The 16,714-nt window shown below is 36.4% G+C and overlaps 1 pseudogene; it reads right to left on the reverse strand.

The window, feature by feature from the left end:
- Nucleotides 1-7,429: 7,429 nt before the first annotated feature.
- LOC143548700 (trehalose-phosphate phosphatase A-like) lies at nucleotides 7,430-13,810 on the reverse strand (annotated as a pseudogene).
- Nucleotides 13,811-16,714: the final 2,904 nt, after the last annotated feature.

A 16,714-nucleotide genomic window follows, 5' to 3' on the forward strand; every position in this document is an offset into this window, starting at 1 on the left:
GGGCCTTACAACTATATATAATAATAAAAAAAAAGACATCTCTAACCCTAACCATCACCTACCTACCGTCGGCTCTTTATTCCGGCGACCCAGTTTTTCGGCGAGCTCGATTCCGGCCAACTAACCTCTCCGGCTAGCCCCTATTGCTCAACAACTATTGCCATTGCCTCTTGCACTGTCATTGTTAGTGATGCAGCGGTAAAATGAAAATGAAGATCAAAACACGTTGATTCTATGAATTCCCATGTTGAACTTCCAAACTCCCAAATCCCACCCAAAAGGCTAGGGAAAATGAAGAGAAAATAATTTATTATCAAATTCAAGCATTCTTTGTTATCCGAGGAATCTTCTTGATCTTGTTGATAATTTCTTTGATATGTACCACCATGATTATAATGTTGAGGGATTTCCTCGTATATTGGTTGAGGATGATCATGGTAGTAGTAGTAGTCATCCTCCCATGATAACTTACAAAACTTGGCGTATCGGACCCTTCACTATCATACTCCGAATCATCCTCAAACTGGTAACAATTAATTCTCTTCTGAGATTGAGAATTGCTTTGATACAAGTTTTCATGGTTACCTGTTGTTGACCCATAATAACCCATACAATTAGATTGAGACGATGAATAATTTTGGTACCGCAAGTTGCGACCCTGCGGGTTGAAGCTCCTTTGGTTATCTGACTTGTTGAAGCCTTGAGAGTTTGGTGAAGGTGGGCCATGATATGAATGTGTACGGTACGAGTCATCGTTCTCCACGGCCTTATATCCTTCATGTGGGTCAGTGACCCAACTCCACGTCATCCTGAGTTACCTGCACACATGAAACACACAAATACCAAACATAAAACTGACAAAAATAAAATAATATAAAAGTAAACAAAACACTAAACTAGCACTTTGCGCGTTGATTCCCCGGCAACGACGCCATTTTGATCGATGTCGAAAGGTCAATCAAAAACATTTATATATTACCTTTACTAGAAAGGGCAAGTAAGGTGTCGAATCCACTGGGAATCAATGGAAAGTGCTAATCAAGTTCATAATTTATAAAATATTAAACTAAGTGGACAGACGATGTCAAGCGGTTTGAAATATTTGTTAAGCAAAAACAATGCTACTTTGATTTGTAAACAGTTATGAGGAAATAACCAATCTCCAGCTTTTAGGTTTTGAAGAAAGTTGGACAAGTAGTTAAACCTATTTGGAAATCTCTTTGTTTGAAATAATAAGCAAAAGACAAAATATTTGGCTCTGCTGATTGTCAAAACTTAATCCGAACAGTTGGCATAGCTGAATAATAATCTAATTGATTACCAGTTTTAGGGTTTGATAAATGTAAGTGATTTAATGGTTGATGATAAACGGGCCAATGACTCAAAGAACTTAATCCTAAAAGTTGATGACCACAAATCAATAAACTGATAAAAACACAAAACATTCAATTAGAAAAAACTGTTAAATGCATAAACAAATGTAAAGATTCAACTAACCGAATGATTAACCAAATCCAAATCTAATATTAAGGTTCAAAATACCAAAGAGTCTAACCACAAACACAACCCTACGCCCGGAGATGGTCACAAAGGCTTTAGCCTAGCATATGCATCTTGAAGATCTTGATTTTTGATTGAGATTATGAGAACATGGATGATTGTGGTGATTGGTAGGTGTTAGGATGGTGTATGATGGCCTCCAAGAAGTCAAAAAACGGCTGGGATGATCCCCCTCACGATTTAAGGTTTTATGCTTTATATAGAAGCTGGGCCCATGCTTTAAATCTGAATTTTGCGTATCAGCGTAAGCTACTCTGACCCCTGGCGTAGCTTACTCTGGTTGGAATCCCTTACTCTGAATCTGACTGCCTTACTCTGAGTCAATTTTGGCATCCAGAGTAGGTTACTCTGATCCCGGAGTAGCTTACTCTGGGAGCTGAATTTCAACCAACTTGTTTCTTTTCATTTCCAACACTTGTGTAGTGGCTCCGATTCTTCCTGAGACTTCAAATCATGCTCGTAAATGTCTCCAAATAGTATCTTTTAAACTCCGTTAAGCTCCACAAACCTGTAAACATAAAACCTATCAAAGTATTTGTGTTCGATACATATAAACAAGTAAAACACACAATATAAAACACTTAAATGCACAAACTTTTACCCACACATCACATCCCCACACTTATCATTTGCTTGCCTTCAATCAAACTCTCATGCAACACATACACCTCAATCGAAGGTTCATCAGTTATCAGTATTAATACTAGTGAGGTATAAGGTCATACCCGATTCCCAAGAACTGACACTGTCAAGGTTGATAACCTACCAAATAAATTAGTGATACATTTTAAAACTATGAAACCGCCCAAACGAGTGTACTTTGTTTCCGATTAAGGCACACATGTTCATACCCCTCATAATATAACATCTCTCCTCTCGGTTTAATATCTGGACCAACAAAAAATGTGCAAGTATCTCTCTGCCCTCAATACCAAGTATGAACACAATGTAATAAGCTTGGTAGCAAGTCATATCTCCACCCATTACCCACCGGTTTCATAGAGAAAAGAACTAAGGGTTTTGCTGTGGCTTAGGTTAGGGTGTGGAAGTGGATTTATTTAGTGACTTATTGTGGATGAAACCCAATTTATTGACACCAACAAAGAATCGAACAAACAAAATCACTAACTATTATTTACAACCAATAACGACTTTAAACACGAACTCTTTTTGGAGTTTTTTTCTTTGATTATTCATTTTTTTTTCTTTCTCTTTTTTTTCTTTCTTTTTTTTTCTTTTTTTTTAACTGACAAATACTAACATCCATATACACAAACAACTGACCTGAGACATACGTACATTGTGTACTATGCTCGAAAAACAACTTAAATACAACTCTTAACATACCAAGTTTCATCCACAGGGTTATAACAAAAGGCCAAGGCTAACAAGGCTTATGTGGGTTTAAACAAACGAAAGGGAAAAGGCATAAACTTAGCTCCTAAGGGATAATGTAGGGCCGGGAATATTATTTTTTATTTTTATATGTAAGGCCAATATAAAGTAGGTTTTCTACAGTCATATTTCTCCATACAAGTGGTGGTATTAAGATCTCAAAATGCATGAGACAACCAAGTTCTAGATATCATGGACATACCTGTTACTCTCGATAATGGCACTCAAATGACATGTGTGTACTATGTATTATATGTATATTATATATATGTGGTTAACTCACACACGTACCGGAGGAATAAGGTTGCCGACATGAAACATGTGTACCTGTCCCCATGACTCGTTATCCCCATCTAAACGATTCATTTTAATTGTCCAATTTTTGAAAAACATTTGCATGGGAAGACTTTCAAGAAGCTTAAAAACTGACCATGACCAAAGACCTCTACTTGGCATTAATACTAGCAATTAACAAGTTACAATTCCAGCTTTTGCGCAAAATCAAGGTACTCTAAGGCCAAAATTTTCAATTTTTCTCCATCCCCACACTTGAGGTTGACATTGTCCTCAATGTTTAAAAATATAACTTTTAAAAGAACAATAACGAGGACGGGGCTAAAATATACTGCTTATTATTTTTTTTATTTTAAAACCAGGCTTAATGTGATGGTCATGACAATTTATACAATTACACTTTTAACAACGCAACTAATAAAACAAAGAAAACTATGAAAAAGAAATCACCTGATATAGGTAACTCGTGTGCACTCGTGCTTGCTCCAGATGAACATGTCTCCTCTACTCACTCAACAATATCTGCAAACTCTCACACGTGTACAAGCATGCTTCTCACAATATTAGAATATGCCTTTTAAACTATTTGAAAAACTGTTGATTATAATTACCAAGACGAGTTAAATAAATTTCATAATTGAATTTGTTAAACGAGTAAAAATGTTAAAAGACCTAACTCACTTTCGTAGGAACCACGATTGCATTTAGCATATGCAACAAGCCCTTTAAACCCCCCGGTAGCCCGGGTGGACGAGTAAGGTTTCGTGAGGGTTTATAGTGAACTACACCCACAAAGTTCAAATACAACAAAAATATACACCTACCTGAATCAACTGTAGGAAAAGGAACATGAAAGTACGTCGGATATCCGAAACCTCGTAACTTAAAATTCTTTCACTGAAACACTATAAAACTCCGACTTTTCCGTGTGGCATCCCCACACTTGAATTTTGCTACAGTGGTACGCTTGAAATAAAACGGTTAAACAAACTAAAAAAATAAAATAAAATACAAATTGAAAATAAAATCCGGGTTGCCTCTCGATTAGCGCTAAGTTTTTGTTAAGGTCTTCAGCCAGACCGTTACCTCATTTTGCGGTTATGGTGGTCGAATGGAACATTTACCAACTGAGTTTCCTATAAAAGCTCGGTAGTTGACACATCTCGGCTCTGCTTCTTCCTTCATGTTCAAGATGTCTAATAAACAATTATGAGTCGGTGTGAATGGACATTTACCTTCAACGTTTCCCATATGCCCGGTAATTCACACATCGAGCCCGAACCCTCTTTCTTGAGATTAAAACACTAGGATTCGATCGTGGTCGAACCAAACATTTTCCCACCAAATTTCCCGTGTATGCTCGGTAATTAAAATTTTGTTCCCATACCTTCTTCTCTGTGGTGGACATGTGTGTAAACCAAATACAAGGCCACTTCACCATATTTTGTTCAAGGTCTTCCATACTCACTTTCCTCTTCTTTGAACTTGCACCATCACCCCAATCTTTATTTATATGCGTGACCAAAATGGAGAACGACTGGCTAGGTTACTTCAGTCACCGGTTCTTTAAAGGTTACTAAGTCTTCAATCGGGTCTAAACATTCAACTTCATACCCCAAAAGATCCGAACTCTCCCTCTTTATATCCTCCTCATCAACCACAACTGATGCATTTATTGGCTCTTCGGTAACAAGAGGAATTGGTGTGGTATTATTCTTCAAAACCAGATCCTCAAATTCATTCTCTGAAAGATCACGAGCCTCTTCTATCACTTCCTCATCAACCATGGCACCACTAGCCAACTGCTCCCCATTTCATTTCATTTGGGCCACATCTTCAATAGTTGACTCATCAGTTCATCTTGGGCAGCATTATAAGTTTCTTGAAGTTCTAACCTCTGATTTAAAACCTGATTGTGAGCTTCTTGATCTCTCTTCATCTCCTTCAGAAAATCCATAACATCTTTCCAAGACTTCTTTGTTATCCGATGAATCTTCTTGATAATTTCTTTGATATGTACCACCATGATTATAATGTTGAGGGATTTCCTCGTATATTGGTTGAGGATGATCATGGTAGTAGTAGTAGTAGTCATCCTCCCATGATAACTTACAAAACTTGGCGTATTGGACCCTTCACTATCATACTCCGAATCATCCTCAAACTAGTAAAAATTAATTCACTTCTGAGATTGAGAATTGCTTTGATACAAGTTTTCATGGTTACCTGTTGTTGACCCATAATAACCCTTACAATCAGATTGAGGCGATGAATAATTTTGGTACCGCAAGTTGCGACCCTGCGGGTTGAAGCTCCTTTGGTTATCTGACTTGTTGAAGCCTTGAGAGTTTGGTGAAGGTGGGCCATGATATGAATGTGTACGGTACGAGTCATCGTCCTCCACGGCCTTATATCCTTCATGTGGGTCAGAGACCCAACTCCACGTCATCCTGAGTTACCTACACACATGAAACACACAAATACCAAACGTAAAACTGACAAAAATAAAATAAAACTAAAAGTAAACAAAACACTAAACTAGCACTTTGCGCGTTGATTCCCCGGAAACGGCGCCATTTTGATCGATGTCGAAAGGTCAATCAAAAACATTTATAAATTACCTTTACTAGCAAGGGCAAGTAAGGTGTCGAATCCACAGGGAATCAGTGGAAAGTGCTAATCAAGTTCATAATTTATAAAATATTAAACTAAGTGGACAGACGATGTCAAGCGGTTTGAAATATTTGTTAAGCAAAAACAATGTTACTTTGATTTGTAAACAGTTATGAGGAAATAACAATCTCCAGGTTTCAGGTTGTGAAGCAAGTTGGACAAGTAGTTAAACCTATTCGGAAATCTCTTTGTTTGAATTAATAAGCAAAAGACTAAATATTTGGCTCTGTTGATTGTCAAAACTTAATCCGAACAGTTGGCATAGTTGAATAATAATCTAATTGATTACCAGTTTTAGGGTTTGATAAATGTAAGTGATTTAATGGTTGATGATAAACGGGCCAATGACTTAAAGAACTTAATCCTAAAAGTTGATGACCACAAATCAATAAACTGATAAAAACACAAAACATTCAATTACGAAAAACTGTTAAATGCATAAACAAATGTAAAGATTCAACTAACCGAATGATTAACCAAATCTAAATCCAATATTAAGGTTCAAAATACCAAAGATTCTAACCACAAACACAACCCTACGCCCGGAGATGGTCACAAAGGCTTTAGCCTAGCATATGCATCTTGAAGATCTTGATTTTTGATTGAGATGATGAGAACATGGATGATTGTGGTGATTGGTAGGTGTTAGGATGGTGTATGATGGCCTCCAAGAAGTCAAAAAACGGCTGGGATGAACCCCCTCACGATTTAGGGTTTTATGCTTTATATAGAAGCTGGGCCTATGCTTTAAATCTGAATTTCGCGTATCAGCGTAAGCTACTCTAACCCCTGGCGTAACTTACTCTGGTTGGAAATCCCTTACTCTGAATCTGAATGCCTTACTCTGAGTCAATTTTGGCATCCAGAGTAGGTTACTCTGATCCCGGAGTAGCTTACTCTGGGGGCTGAATTTCAACCAACTTGTTTCTTTTCATTTCTAACACTTGTGTAGTGGCTCCGATTTTTCTTGAGACTTCAAATCATGCTCGTAAATGTCTCTAAATAGTATATTTTAAACTCCGTTATGCTCCACACACCTGTAAACATTAAACCTATCAAAGTATTTGTGTTCGATACATATAAACAAGTAAAACACACAATATAAAACACTTAATGCACAAACTTTTACCCACACATCATGACCCGTTTTTCCGGTCACCGCCGCCCAACTGCAGCCGCCGGAACACCTTGTTGCTACTATTCGCTGTTGTACCTTCACCACCGTACGCCGCCACCATTTTTGTTTCGCTTTAGTCACCTTTAAGAAGCAAGATTAACGCGAAGTTTATTAATTTACATGATGGTTTTTATTATTACTCCATATAATAGTTTTTTTAATCCATACATATTACGAGTCATCAGATCATAAAACGGGCTTCTTATGCAACGCTATTCGCTAGTAAGTTGATAAACTCAATCACATGTGCAAACCAAATTTATACATCTATTAATTCATTAAAACATTAATAAGGTTTAAATAATTTATTATGCAAGGCAATAACCAAACCTATGATGTATCCCTAAGAGAATAATACGCACTTGTTTCTCTCTGGGCAGGAGTCACCAAGATCCCATAACCGCGACCACACTCTTGGCTTAAATACTGTTTTAACGTTTTTAAATACGACAATTTAAAAAGGTTTTATGCATTAAAAAAACTATTATATGGAGTAATAATAATTATGTTTACCTTGAATGCATCTTCATTAGTTTCGTCATCCCCTATATATATAGGGAGCACATAATTACGGTTACTTAAGCATGCAAAACACCATTTAGCTAATACGTTATATAAATATAAACGATTACTTTTCATGAAAACTGAACTCTTTACTAACCTAGTGATTTAAGAAAGAAATCAACAGCCTTCCCCTTGTCCCAGTTAAGCACGGGGCGGACCTCTAAAACCTAAGATTTATAAAAACAAAACAAAAGTTATTAAGCAAACTAAATATGAACAAATTTACTTGTGAAGTGGAAGCTTCATAGTTCATACCATTCGCCCGTGTGTCAATCGCAAACGTGGATAATTTTTCATAGTGTCTTCAACATATAGTACTATTGTTTCCCAATTCTGTAATTATCAAAAAAATAATTAGATACTAAAATCTAGATAAGCAAATAATATGTAACATCCCGAAATTTTTAAGATAATATTAATTATATTATTTAATGTTGGTGAGAAAGTTTACTCGGGTTAGCCGGGAAATAATTAAATAAAGTAGGAGTTAATACGAGTCGGGCTTGTGTTGGGGTAAGTCATATGGGTAATGGACTTGGGTTAAAATGGAAGGAAGATAGACCATGGGCTTAAGCCCATGACCCATCACATAAATACCTTCATTATGCCTTAATCCTTTCATTTACACATATTCCATACACCACCAAAACACACACTTAGCTCTCTCTCTCATCCTACTTTCTCTCTCTAGTCGAAATAGAAGAAGAATTGATTTCCGACCCGAGGTAATGATAGTATGATGTTGTTTATACTCAAACTCGTTAGATTTAGTCACGAAACGACGAGCTGGCACCGTTAAACCATCAAAGTCATGAGATCTGGATGGAATCGGGTATAAACCGAACCTAAGATGAGTTTAGGGGTCACCCTAGCTCAGATATGGATCGAATGAAACGAAAAACGGTGAAAATGGTGGTGAAATCAGTGAGATCTAGCTTTTCCGGCGAGATCCCGTTATTCCGGCAATGGCGGCGCCAGAGATTCTGGTACGAGGTTAAATGGTGTCAGGGAATGTTCTGACGAAACCCTAGTTCGTTAGCGGGAGCGTAACGAACTAACTCTGATTCGTTAACGAAGATATAACGAATTAACAAGTAATTCGTTATGCCCATTCGTTAAGCTGAGATGACGAATTGGAAACATTCCGTTAAGATGGGATAACGAACTAGAGGTAGTTCGTTAAGGGAATGAATGACGAACTAAGTCCAATTCGTTAAGCAGTTCGTCAAGGGAGAACTGACGAATGAACCCTAGTTCGTTAAGGGTTCAGTTCGTTTAAGGGTCCAGTTCGCTATTAACCAAACCATTGAGGTCTACTTCGTTATGAGGAATGGTTCGTTGTAACATCCTGAATTTTTAAATAATAATATTTTACATATTATTTCTTATAATGGAAAAGTTACTTAAGTTAATAAATAAATAGTAGAATGGTGAAAAGGGAAAGATAAGTAGGCTAATTAAAGAGAATTAATCATGGACTAAAAAGGAAAGATGAGCTTTAGGTCAATGGGCTTAAGGGAGTATAAATACCCCTTAAACCCTAAATCTTTCCATTTCCATCCATCTTATCCATCTTATTCTCTCTCTAAACCTAAAACACATACACCTAACCTTTCCTTTTCGGCCGTAAGATAGAGAGTGAGAACCAAGGTCAAGACCAAGCCTATTATCGCTAGATAGTGATTACTCAAGCTAGATAAAAGATCATCATCGAACATCGAGCTAAACCGTAACCTAGAAACATCAAAAGGTATGTTCCCTATGATTAAATGTTACATTTTTATGAACGATTTTCCATGAAATTTGACCCTAGAGTAGATTAGACCTAGATGTCTCATAAAAATACAAACTTGATGATTAAAATGAACCTAATGGCCTTATGATGGTATACGGCTCAAAGATGAACCCTAGACTAGCCTAGAACGTTTTAAACCCATAAAGGTCTAAGCTTTATGCCTAGAACGAGATAGATCTTGAAGCCGTGATAGTAATGGGTGTTAACGATATGAACGATGATAATAAAGGATTAAAGGTTCATGATTTGAACCATAGAACAAGTTAGCTGGGCAAGGTGGGAACCTAAGATAGAAAAATGAGCCGAGCGGGGGGTTTTCGGCCAACTGTGAAGATCCTTGGTCAACCCTTGTGGTTCTCGGTCAACCAGGCAGTCAACAAGAGTTCTCGGCCAGGAAGGTTCTCGGCAACCTTGTGTTCTCAGTCAGGGTTCTCGGCCGAAAACATGGGTTCTCGGCTAAGGATGGATCTTAGTCAAACTTGGGTTTTCGGTCAACTGGGGTTCTCTGCTTAGAGTTCTTGGCTGGCCCTGTTTCTGTTTGGGCCTGATCCTAGCGGGCCTAAGTGGTTAATGGACGGTTGGGCTAAGCCCATATCTAATATACAACAAACTGGCACATTATCTTAGGCTTAGCAAATAAGCCCAACTTAGAAAATAATTCAAAATGTTAATGGAAAATGTGATAAGACAGTTAATGAAAATAAAATTTTTCCAAGCTGACCTGGCAGCTTAACCCCAGCTAGGGGCTTTGCCCCTTGGACCCCGCTGCCAGGGGCGCTGCCCCCCGGACCCCGTTCGTTGTGGGTTATATAAAGATAGAAATACGATATGGGTAGTAATAGTTAATTGATACATGTAAATATTATATAGTTAGCCGTGCACAGCTCAAGAAAGGGATTATGATAAACGGTGAACGTAACCGCATTCAGGTGAGTTTCTATCCCCACTTCCTTGTTATGTTTTCGCGGCTGTGTGCATACTCAATGTGATAGTTAATACACTTACCTTGAATGGTAAGTGTATACCAAGTATGATATATGTGATTGATACGAATGATTTGTTTGTCGATACGTGAACGATCTTCGGATATTGCACGTACCGTTAGGTTATAAATAAAGATATGGATATTGTATGTAATGCGAGGATGATTACTTGTCAATACATGAACGATCTTCGGATATTGCATGTATTGCCAAGAATAGTGACGATTGTCTCCTTATATGGATATTAAATGATAACTTATATATAGAGTTCCCTCTACGGATAATATATAGAGTGTTCCTTAAATGGTAAGCATAGTGTTCCTTTAATGGAAAGCCCCGTGTTCCTTTGATGGAAAGCATAGAGTTCCTTTAATGGAAAGCCCAGTGTTCCTTTGATGGAAAGCATAGTGTTCCTTTAATGGAAAGCCTAGTGTTCATTCTATGGAAGTATATAGGATGTTCCTTCTATGGAGAATATATATATAGAGTGTCCTTCTATGGAGAATATAAATAGTAGGGGTAATAGTAATAGTTCTTTTAATAGATATTATGTGACGATCCTCTTATGGATATTTATACAAGGTTAAGATATGTGTGTATGTAAGATATGTGTATGTATTGTATGTCGCCTGATTAACTAGGACTCACTCAGCGTTGCTGACTTTTAGTATGCACGCAGGTGAATATGATTAAAGAGCTAGCATGAGGTTGGCACATGGCATGGATCGAACGGCTGACATTTGAAGATGGAAGAAATGATGTTTTAATACGATGATTTAGGTTATGGTTTTAAATAAAAGATTAAATGTTTTGTAATAAAAGGTTAAAGTTTTATATTCCGCGAAATTTTTAATAAACTCTGATTTGTAGAACTGTATTTATGAGTAAATCCGACGTTAAGTTGAGGCACCGGGAACGGGGCCTTACATTCGTTATATAGTCCAATTCGTTACGGAGTGGATAACGAATTGGAAGTTTGGCAGAATGACAAAACATTCCTTGGACTTGAAAGAATGAGATAATAACATAATAGTCCTTGAACTTTGATAATTTATGAAAGATACCTTAAAGGGTTAACGAGTAACGATTAACTAACCGGGTAATGATTCAATGAAGTAAAACCGGCTTAGACGCGTAAGATTAATTAAGTAGCAATGAGAATGGCTAGAGAAGTATTTGATATTGAAATTATTAAACAGTTAGTCGCGCACAGCTCAAGGAGGGATAACTATTAACGGAAGAAGTAACCGAGTTATGTTTTCGGGGCTGTGTGTATACTCGATGTGAAGTGTGAATACACTTACCTTAAGTGGTAAGTGTATGCTATAGATGTTATACATGGTAGCTATTATATAATGTTTGTCGGTGCATGAACGATCTTCGGATATTGCACGTATCGTCAAGGATAGGGGCTGTCAAGTGGTTATTGTGTGTATAATTGCTATTATGTGACTTGCTTATTATGTAAATAATGTACTGGTAGGAAGTGGGTTATAGAAAAGTAGAGGTAGAGTGAGATAGAAGTGGATAGAGGTCTAGTAATAGTGTTAGGGGCATAACATGAGTACGTGGTAGAGTGAGTCTATGCATGCCCTCGTTATTAAAGTGGCATAAAGTGACACAAAGTGGCATAAAGTGGCATAAGTGGCTAAGCTGTAAGGGTAATTTAAGTGGCTAAGCTGTAAGGGTAATTTAAGTGGCTAAGCTGTATGGGTAATTAAGTGGCTAAGCTGTGGACGTAACCAAGTGGTTAAGCAGGAACATGCTAGGCAGTGGGCTATGTGTCTTCGGATACGTATATAATGTATATAGTGGTTGTATGATAAGTTGCTTGATTAACTAGAACTCACTCAACATAGCTGACTTTTAGTATGCACGCATGTGATCAGACTAAAGAACTAGCATGAGGATGGCACATGGCATGGATTGAATGACTGGCATCTGGAGCTGGAAGAAATGATGTTTTAAATATAATGTTTTGTGCTATGGTATCAAAGAAAAGATTAATGTTTTGTAACAAATGCTTTAAGTTAACATTTCCGCAAAAGTTTTAATTAACTCTTATTTTAAGAACTGTGTTTATGAGTAAATCCGACGTTAAAGTAGGGCTATCGGGTTCGGGGCCTTACATAATAATATAATATTAACGCGTTACCTTTTCATCCGCGTTGCAGTAGTGCACCGAGACACTAAACATGTTATCTTCAACATTTGCTCATTCTATATTCTTCATGATCTCAACAAGTGACACAAAAGCCTGTTTCAAAATACGCACGCGCAATAAGTATTATAAAACCGAAAGCTATTGCTACAAAATTCTAAACAAGTTTGAAATACTAACCTTCTTGATCGTTGGTAGTAATTCTGTAGCAGGCTGGTACAAGCTTCCTTGGACCGGACCGGATATGTCCATGTCGTGACTACCAGCATAATGTGGTTCTTTTAATCCTACAAAGTTGTATACCTGAAAAAACATATAATCAATTAAAACCATAATTTTTATATAAGTTAATGACAAAATAACAATTATATAATTTATAATGTACCTTTGCGCGGCTTCTACCACTAACAATAGCTGTTGGAATGTACTTTGCCACGTTTCTAACAACGCCACGCATCTGTTTACGAGTATGTATTAAAAACATTGAACTCGTGTATTAAATGAACTAAACTAGATATTAGATATTAGATTTTACTCACAACATCTGTCATAAAGGCATGATCAGGATTGTCAACAATCGGGGATAACGTTCCATCGTAGTCTAGAAACAACGCTGTCTGCTTTCCCTTGGCATTAGTCACAATCTGTTCGATGGAAGTAAGCGCAGACGGATACTAAACCTACAAAACAAAAAAAAACAAAAAAAAGTTTACATGTAATTTATTAATTTGTGTCAAATATTAAAAACGAACGTGACGAAATGAAATATGAGTACCATCCAGTCGCGGTAGGTAAGTTCATTAGCAAACTCAGAGTCATTTTTTTTCATAATATTATTCCTTGGCGAAGAACGTTTCATTGCATCCGGTAGCTAGTAACCTTCAAATCCATTATGTTCTCTAGCTGTTGATCAATGTAAGAATTTAAGTAGATGGTAATTAACAAATAACATTATATGTAATAATATAACACACACAAATAAGAACAAGTACCAATATTATGAACACAGCTCTTTTGTTTCTTAGAATTAAAAAACCCTAGGAAAACTCTAACATATATAAGCACAGAATTTTACTTTTAGCATATATTTAAATATACTATATTATGTTTTTAAATATATATTTTGTATGTAATAATATATTGTTCCTTTTTGAATGATCACGAGCGTATAATTAATTTTCTAACTTTTAAACTTCACCGATATTCATTCTTTCTCCAACTCACCCTATAATAAATCTATATTAATTAAGTTTACATATTTATTTAGTGACAGAGTTTATTTATTTATTTAATGATAGAGTTACGCATCGAAGTTATGATGTCACAGTGAACTAAATTGGGCAGTGTCATTAGCTTTTCTACTACTAGGGCCGGCTCTGAGAAAGCAAAAAAAAAATTTAGAGTCGAAGATGAAATTTTCTTTGGGCCTTAAGTAAAAAGAGTATTTTGTTGAGTTTAAATAATTTAATTTTTATATGGGTTTACTTGATTATAATTGGGTTGTGTAAAAAACTATTGTATAAAAATATGAGCTACTCGAGATAAAAAGCTCGTTTGATTTCTCATGCTCGAGCCCCAAATAAAGTTCGTTTAGCTATCGAGCTCCAGCTTGTGCCTGCTTGCTTGTTAATCGTTGAAGCAGAAAAGAAAGAAAGAAAGTTGGGTTATTGAATTTGAATGTGTGTATGGGCAGAAAAGAAAGAAAATGGTGGACTTAGTTTCAACTGTTTGTGTGACACTCGTCAATTTCAAGTTAACTCCGTTAATCCGAACTCCGTTAATTCAAACTTAATATCACACGAACTGTAACGCATATCTCATTACATTTAAATTAGGGTTTTAAATTACGCATTACAATCACTACACAAGTAGTCTTTCGGAATTGCACCGAAACACACACGAGTCGACTCAAACCGTTGGTGAACAAACGACAAATATCAAAACAATAATTATTTGATAAATATGTGCTAAGTCTATGTATTACTTGATATTTATATGTAAGACATTAATTCAAGAAGCAAAAGTCTATTGTTTATACTAGAAATTGATTTACTAGAAGTTAAGGGGGCTAAGTGTAACAAATTAATAATTATAATTAGATATTAACTAATCCTAATCCCCTACCCCCTACATACGATCGTTTCCCCCTCCCTCTCTTCCTCTTGGCAGCCGTGACCTAAACACACACACACATACAATCTCTTTTCAAGTTTCTTTGAAGGAATCAAGGTGCTAGCTAGGTAAATTATATCATATCTAGTCTATTTCATTGATTTAATTGCATGATTAAACCTGCAATCATAAACCCTAGGTGCTAAAAATGTTGTTTGTTGATGAACTAGGGTTTACATGCATGATTGTTAGTCATAGGTTAATTGTATGTAGAGTTTTGATGAAAACTTATGCTGGACAGATTATTGAATTCATGTTTGGACGACTGTAAATCGATGTTAATATTATGTTTTGTTGCGATTGTTGATTCTATTATATACTAGGTCGAGTCTAGTTTCTGAGAAGTCCTAGTTTGTAATTTTTGGACGTATAAAAGTTTGTTTTTATTATTTTACAAAACTGTAGTGCAAGGCTGATTTGGGAGACCTGTTGTTAGGCTGTTTTGCGACTAAGATATCTCATAAACTACAAGATCAAATGGGTTGGTTACACTTCTGGAAGAAAATAAATTAAGTTAGGAACCTAACCCAATTGGTCTTGCATTAATTGGATTTTTCATTTAACAGGAATAACAAATAACATTCTGTTGCTCATGATAATGATTGTTGTGTGTTTGCTGTGATGTTTTGATCTTTGTGATAAAACCATATATGATAAAAATATAATAAATATAGTTTTAGAAACCTAACTCACGTGTGCTTCTGTGATGATTTTTGGTGATTTATTTGACTTGTTAGAATTTATTAAGAAGAGTAATCTTGTCGAGTGAAAATCTGCATGGATAATTTAGCTGCTGTATTATTTAAATTGTCATGAAAAGTGCATAACCGATCGATGTTTGCTATGTTTTGACCAAATTACCCTTGTGGGGATAATTTCTAGTAATGTACAATGTTAATACTTGACACTTAAGTAGTTGTTCACACATGTAACGTATCACCAACGTGTTTGTCGAGTCGCACTTATTTCACAAACGAACACGAAACGCATCTCATACATAATTTGTATGTGCTGAGTCTAGGGACTCACTCGTAGTTTAAATACTTAGAAAATCTCGTTTTTGTTTTTAGAACACTAGTGAGGATTTTCTGTGACGCACACCTTTTTCTCGATTCTTTTTGGTTATCTTCGCAAACAGTGAGTTTCACGTCCCCTTTTTACTCTTTTTAAACGCTTTTATTTGGGGGAGATAACATACTCCAACACTGTAGATTTTGTTTAGTTTTTATATATCACATGTAAGGCTAAGTGGCAAACAAACCAACCAAAGTCCTTCATAACATCGAACCGGTTAATATTTGGATAATAGCGAGTCACTGTTGAGTAGTACTATTGGGTTTGACAAACCTCACCCAACTCTAAACTCGACTGTAGGTCGAGTGGGTGTAATTTTGGCTAACACATTACCATGGTCGTGGTTGACATGGTGGCAAGGCAATTGATAAACAGTCAGCTTTGGTGTCGAACACTTAGTAATACTTGTTGATAGGTTAGCTACCTATTGATATATAAATTGACTTAACACTATCTGGTAACGCAAACGCAAACGCAAACGCTTTATTTATATAAACTTGTGAACTCACCAACCCTGTGTTGACACTTTTAGTATGTTATTCTCAGGTAGCCGAGGGGGGCACGCGGTTTAGGACATGCATTCGCTAAACATCATTGTTTTAAAAACTGCTTTTAATTTCTGTCTTGACAACTTGTGTTTTTAAGTCGTCCTGTGTGGCGCACTGTTTTGGTTTACGATTTATGCTTCCGCATTTTTACTTAAGACTTGATGTCTTGGTTGTTTGGAAACTTTTTTTTTGGTGTTTGATTATAACTAATGATTCCGATCCTGTTAGTTCACACTCTCTGACGGTAAAACTCCGTTAGTGGATTTTGAGGGTGTGACAGATTGGTATCAGAACCATTGGTTATAGCGAACTAGAATT

Source organism: Bidens hawaiensis, unplaced genomic scaffold (genome assembly GCF_021521415.1).
Source record: "Bidens hawaiensis isolate Kalapana, Puna unplaced genomic scaffold, B.hawaiensis_p1.1 tig00015228_1, whole genome shotgun sequence".
NCBI classification, from domain to species: Eukaryota; Viridiplantae; Streptophyta; class Magnoliopsida; order Asterales; family Asteraceae; genus Bidens; species Bidens hawaiensis.